Below are 7,475 nucleotides of genomic sequence, written 5' to 3'. Positions count from 1 at the left end.
TGGTCAGAATAGAGTGTTTTATGGATAATTGGATTGGAAATTCTCTCCTGATCATTTCCATATCTCATTCGCAAAAATCGGACCGGTAACGAAGCGGCAATTTTGATTTGAAGTTTCGGAAAAATCGAAAAAAAAAAATCACAAATTTCGATTTTGGGCTTGGGCCCAACCCGTGCCCAACTCGCGCCCACCGGCAGCGCGACCGCGCCCTTACCTTCACCTTCCCTTCATCGTTTTTTTTTTTTTTTTTTTTTTTTTTTTTTTTTTACAACCGCCATTAACAAGCTTAAAACAAAACCTAAAAAAATAATAATAATAATAATAATAATAATAAAATAAAATAAAAAAAAATTAAAAAAAAAATTAAAAAGAAAACGAAAATTAACCCACGCCCACAATCCAAAACCAACCCAAATCTAATCCAACCGCACCGCCCCACAACCTCCACCGATTTACATCACCAAAAAACCACCAAAATATCAAATTTTATTTGGTGCTGCCGCGCCACCACTCCACCACCACCACTGTTGCTTCAACCGGTCGATTAAAATCCCACCACCATATCACATTTAAACCCCCACTACATTCTAAACTTACAATGGCTCAACAACGCCGAATTTTACCGGAGCAAGCTTTTACCGTGACCACTTCTTTTTTACGGTGATTTAGATGATCGGTCGAGGCCGGAATAGCTTGTGGTTGGTACTCGGTGAAGCCTATTACCACGAGGACTTAGTACGGCGGTTCTACAATCTGAGGGAGTTGGAAGGGACTAGGATTTTTGTTGTTGTGGTGAAGAGGAAGGAAGGAAGTGACGAAGTGGGTTGTTGGTTGAGATTCTAGGCATCCCGCCTAGAATCCATCCGATGTCACCCCCGCAGAGTCCCAACATAATGGGGTAGAGCCATTGATGCACGAGACGGTTATTGGAGGCTTACTACAATCTGAGATCGCATTGTGTTCGACAAAGCTCCCTTAGGACCAACCGGTTTGGCCGCAGCTCAGTGGATTGGTCGGAACGTCCTGGGGAAGGAGAAGGTCAGCGACATCGGCCTGAACTGCCTCCATATCTTATGGATACTCCAGGAGCAGAAGTACGAGTTCTGTATCTTGGAGTTTCTGCTTAGCATGATTAGGGGAGTAGGGAAGTCTGTTGCCCCTCTCCCTGTGTTGATAACCAAGATCATGTTGAAGTTGAGAGCAGCTCAGGCGACTGATAGGACGTATATCACCCTACACCGTAACCCGCGCATCTATAGGGAGTGTGTCCAACGAGTTTGGAGGTTGGCTGAGGATAGAGAAGAAGAAGAAGAGGCTGGTGGAGAGGAGAATGCCGAGGAGGCTGGGGGAAATCAGAATGCCTCGGAGGATGAGGAGGATTTGACGTGTTTTGACGCGGATGCCTTGGAGAGGTGCTGGTCAGATGCAGAACGCATGGCTGTGATTCATCGTGGCATGCGTTAAACTCAACACTATCTGCGAAGACCTCCGGACTCGGCAGAACAACGATGCATCATAACTTCGAGGTCCGTACCCAGAGAGAGGATGAGAGGTGGGAATAGATGAGGGCCGAGCTAGAAGCTCAGCGCCAGTTCCGGGAAGAGATGCTTACACGATTCCCACCTCACGGGGACTCTCCTTCTGAGGACACACCATTGAGGCACGAGCGTCGTCGCCGAAGGACGAATGGTGCTGGCCCATCAGGAGCCCAGGAGCAGTCTCCGGACCATGTGCCCTCCGCTACCACTTCCGGAGTAGTTAGGGATAGCATCGTTTGATGTTTTTATGTTTATTTGTAGTTTCATTATTGTTATTTATTTTAATGTAAGTTGTATTTCCGTAGTTTGAATTTTGTAGTGAAATGTACTCCGAATGAAAATTTTAATATAATGCGGTTATTTTTATTATGCGTGGTTGTCTCATATTGATCCCACCTTCCCAAATTGTTTGGGGGTGGTTTTATCAATTCCAGCATTATTTTTATATAACCCTCGTGTTAGAATTTATAGCGGAGTCAAGGTGAAAATATGGCCGTTTAGGCATATCCAGGAATAAGTATAAGGGTAGGATGAAATCTAGATTAAATAGGTAGATTCTATCATAAATTCAACCTAAAAGATACTAGGTTTGAATTAGAATCAAGAAAATGAGTTGTTTCCGTTTTCGGGTTTGGGAATTTTAGAATTTCCGAAACCTGCCGTAAATACTTTTGGCAACTTCCGATCCGTTTTGCAACTTAAAACCTATATAAACTTCATACATTCTACACTCACAACTCACACTACACCTAAACTCCATCACTCACCTTTCACTCCCACGATTCCCCATGTTTGGCTCATTTTCCGAAGTTTCAAGAACTCGAAGCACTTTCAAGCTCTGAGGCGCCTTTCAGCGCTCAGTATATTTTTTCTGAATTTTTGTCGAGGCCTTTCGCATGCCAAGCTGAGCGATCCGCTTTAAACACTGGAAATTCCAAATACTTCAGAGCGCGACTTTCAAGGCTTCTATCGAGCGCACTTTCGCCCGGACTTCGCGGGACCAGAAAATTTCCAGTTTTTGCGAGTAGTATCCGGATCATTCGCAGCTATTCCAGAGCATAATTTTGAGATGACATCTCCAACATTGATACCGGAACAGTCTTTCAAAGATTTGTTCCAAAGCACTACTTATGGTGCTTGGTTTCGCGAAGCGATCACATACGTTGGCTGGGAGCCGCTTATAGTAAGACCTGATGCACTTTATTCTCCAGCACTAGCATCCTATTTTTACGATAACTGCATTTTCTTTGAAAGACCAGATGGAGAACAAGTGTTCTCCATCAACATTGATAATGAACCAATGGAAATTACCAGGTTCTTGCTAGCATTTGTCCTTGGACTTGCTATACCCGCTGAAATACAAGACCCATGGTGTTATTGGGTAGATAATATGTATGTCTACACTTACGAGTTCTTGCATGAGTCGTACGGCGCAGGCATTTTCCGTATCGAGGACCAAGGGGACTATAACGTCGCTTTTGGTAGCCTGTCCATGAACATAGGAACTGTTATGTTTTGGATCATGCTAAATATTTTAGGGGAATGGCGTTTTTCTTCTGTGAATGATGCTACTTGCAGCGTTTTCCTTGCTTTAGCCACGGGACGTATGTGTCATGACCTTCCCCGAACCTTGATGTCTAGTTTAGCTCGATCCCATAGCATGAGGCATAAGTACCTTCTTATGCCCGTTCTAGTTTCCCATATTATGCTATGTTTCTTTCCTATTTTTTGTACACGCTTCACGGATTGGATTACGGTCGACACTGTCCGACCCACCAATAGTATCATTCGATCTTTCCGTGCAATGACTTGGCAAGGGTGGAGGATACAACTTCATCAGGTTGCACCCTACACCCCGTCAGACCAAGTGGCTCTTAATAGGTTAGCAATAATAGATGATAAATGGCGGGAAGCCTGGCAAATTATCATGGCATGGCATGACGCAAAGGAACCTCGCTTCTTTATGGAAGAAGAGGATGAGTAAGATAATGAGTAATGCGGGAGATAAGGTAAGTTTTCATTCTAGTTAGTGTCTGCTTATGTCCCAAACAATTTCATTCTTGTTAACCCCATAATGGGTAGAACTTCGTTATAGAGTTCGTCGGTTTTATTTCCTATATTATTAATGCGTTCTAACTTTGTTTTGCGATATCCCCTAATTTCACGCATTTCAATGGTATTTTTCCTACCCTCTTTATTTAAATGCTTTGAGGACAACGCATGCTTCTTGTTTGGGGGGGACATAGAAACACGTGTAATTAAGGCATCTGTTAGGATATAGATAGAGTTAATATGCACTTGTTTTCTAGTTAAAATTTTAAAAAAAAATCAAAAATATAAATAAATAAGTTCATGCTATACACTTAGGAATAGTGGTATTGTTTTCCTTCTCTATGCTCTTAACAATCTAGAAATCTCACGTAGCTTTTGCATCAGAATAATTTTTAGAAACATAGGTTAATATGTAGGTAATAATCTTTGCATCTATTTATAAATATATTACATGAGTATCAATGATTGTTACCAGTAAGTTTCTGAAATCTAGGCTAGAGTACTTATTCTACAAATCCTGTGAGAATATAGCCTAAAGCCTTATATGAGCGAAATATTTGAGAAATGACACAAGGAAGAAGTAAAATCCGGATAGAGATATCACACGTCCACTTGCTTGATCACTAAACCATATCCTAAGCGAGAATTTAGGCCCTCTTTGGATCGATATAGCCAGAAATTCAAACCTATGAATTATTTTCCGCTAGTCGCCCCTCTGAGCCTTTCTTTAGCCTTCCATAAACCACAAATCCTTTACCCTGTTACAAAAACAAAAACAAAATAAAAAAATAAATCAACCTACCCAATTTAGAATAAGTCTGAGAATAGAACGAGGAAGAAAGAAGAAGAGAAAAACCTGTGTAAACAAAAATTAGTTAGTTGCTTCAGGAAATAAAGAAAAGAAGTTTCCATCCAAAGAAAAGGAAAATAAAAATAGAAATAAATAAAAACTCCAAAAAAAAAATATATATATATATATATAGAATAAAAGGAGTCAAAAGCCAAAGAAAAAATAAGAAAAGAAAAGAAAAATATGGCTAAGGATGGAAACAAAGTGTAGAAGCAAAAGTAAATAACAAGGTTTTCTCTAGTACATAATATGAAGACTCTATTATCTCAGACTTGTCCTTTTTGAATATCCATTTCCTTCTTTCTTAAACCATCTCCTAATCCCCGTAACACCTAATAAAGACCTCTAGCTCAATTAGGAATAGGTTAGTGTGAAAGTAAGTGGCAGATGTGTTTGATCGACTCAGAGGCTTCCTTGTTGTCATTGAGATTGTAAGGTAAAGTGTGCCCATGCAAGACTAGAGTAAATAAACTTTGAGTGGAAAAATCGAGTGTTGTATCTTGACTATTATTGTGAGAACCAACTTAAGGGCGTTATTCCGAAGTTTGAAAACGAACCTCGCTAGGCATTTCATAGTATTACTCATTGTATATATGTTTATTATAGATGATTGATTATTATGCATATATTAGCTTAGGTTTCGACTTGATTACTCTATATGCATTGCTAATGAGAGGTATAGATAATTTAGAGCATGAATAAGGAAACAATAGTTTTATTTCTTAGTCGTTGTAGTATAGATGAAGTTTGTGAGTACCTTCATTGGAAAACTCTCACGAGGTTATAACTTCGTCCACTAGGGAATTCCTAGTGGTTTAAGGCGCCTTGTTGCATATGGTCAATGCAATCGCGACTCAAATAAACGAGTAGTTAGAACTCCATTTTGGTCACTTATTCTAATTTCTCATCTTTGCTTAAGGATAAGCAAAATGCTGTTTGGGGTGGTTTGATAAGAGCCCAAAACTGTAGTTTTAACCCCATAATGCATATACTTTTAGACCAATTATGTGAGTAATAATTAAGAGTTAACACCGATTCACGTGTTTTTATGCATTTCGGGTTTCAAAGTCCATTATGTGCGTAAAATATGCCACTTTAGCAAGATAAAGAAGCAAAGGTCGGTTACTAAGGAGTTCCGTGATTAAAGGCCAAGATTCAAGAAGACAAAGCCTTTCTAAAGCCCGGTCAAAAGCTGAAAAGTCGACGCGCGTAAAACAAAGACACAAAAGCCAGAACTCCGAAGGCCATATCTTTGGACACATACCTCGGAATGGGGCCTACCTTATGTCAAAACGACCGGCTCGAAAAGAACTTTCCAATGGTCTAAGCCTTGACCCAATCAAGGAAGCAGAAGTGGACGGAAAGTCTATTGAAGCCAACTGCAGCTGAAGAGGCCTTTTTGGACTGAAAGAATTATGTTTTGGGCCTGATTCTCTGGTCCAAAACATGGCTCCAAGCCCATGCACGATTTTTGGATCTAAAAGGATAAAAACAAAAGCTTAGCTCTTTGTTAAGGGGAGATTTTCTTGGTAGATAGTTAATGGTAGATAGGTTAGAGTCAAAAGTAGCCATTAAAATAGCTTCTAAATCTAGTTTTTATTTAATTGTTTTTTATTAAGGTAGTTTCAAATCCAATTCTTGTTTTAGATTAAACTCTTAGAATCTTTACTCTTAATTAGTTTGATTAATAAAATAGCTAGTTTGTTAATTCCGATTCTTGTCATTTACATTTGTGTTAGATCTGATTTCATTTATTACTTGTTATTGAATTCTTAGTTATTAATTAGATTTTAATTATTGTTTAATTTAGATTAGTAAATTTCAATTCTTTATATTATGTTTAGTTTTAATTTCATCGGAAATGATTGCGTAATGATTCTCGGCTAAACCTCCATTAGAGGGGGTTGAGAAGCCTTGATGGAAGCTTGATTCCGATTATCGTAGATTCGTCATAATTTCCTTTCCACTCTAGAAACGATTAGTTCACCATGAGAATGGGTTTAATCGTTCACATACTAGTTATTAATTGGTAGAAATACCATGTGTAATTAGGGATTAGGAAGAACCAATTGTTCTGCGAAGTAGTTCAATTCGGATTACGACGATTCGTCGTTAATATGATTAAGTCGAGTTAAGGTGGAATCAATCCCCCTCTAACTCCTTATCATCGAATCAACGTAGCATTCCCTTAGTTATTTTGATAACCGACTAGTTGCATCTTGTGGGTAGTTGCATCGTAGTCTAGTTGCCTTTTCGTAAATCTCTCATTAGACTTTAGAGTTAGAGTACTTACACGTGAGAGCACAGCATGCGGAAGGACTGAGAGTGGAACGAATCACTCTACTCCACTATATCTCATAGGATTGAGAGTAGAAATCTTTGATAATATAGGCATCAAAAGCTAGTTTTAGTTTTACTTGCGTTTGTGAGTTCATCGTTCATTTCGTAGGTAAAATTATTCAATTTTATGATTTATCAGGGGTAATTTGCTAAACCATACCAATGCTTCCCCTTTTAATGTAGAAGGAAAAAGTTTGTATTTTAAAGCATCATCACCTCCCGATAAAACCAGTTTGTTTGTAAAATTAATCACATGAAGCATAGGGCAACCCTCGACATCATCATATTAATCAAACTCTGGCTGTTTGAAGTCTTTGTTATGAGTAGCCCGTTGGACGGCGAGAGAAAATTTGTCCAAAATACCATCTTCAACTGCCAGATTCTCTAGTGTCGATTCAAAAGGATCGCTGTCCAAAAGAGCTTTTTTAATCATTTCTTTGGCACGTTAAGGTGTCATCAGATCCATATCTGCTGGCTCGTAATCATAGTCGTGATGACGCCTATGGGAACGAACGGAACGAGAAGAAAACGATGAAGATTCATCGTGACTGTGTCGAGATGATTGTGGATGGTATGGTGTAACTGCAGTACGATATCCTTCAAAATGATAAGAATCGTGTCGCTGAGGTATTTCTCGAAATTGATTGTTTCGATCATGAGTGCGACCATTATTCTGTTCGTCACCCAAATTCCTC

The sequence above is a fragment of the Coptis chinensis genome, chromosome 2 (assembly GCF_015680905.1).
Source record: "Coptis chinensis isolate HL-2020 chromosome 2, ASM1568090v1, whole genome shotgun sequence".
Classification (NCBI taxonomy): Eukaryota; Viridiplantae; Streptophyta; class Magnoliopsida; order Ranunculales; family Ranunculaceae; genus Coptis; species Coptis chinensis.
The sequence above is the reverse complement of the archived record's forward strand: the minus strand, read 5'-3'. Positions refer to the sequence as shown.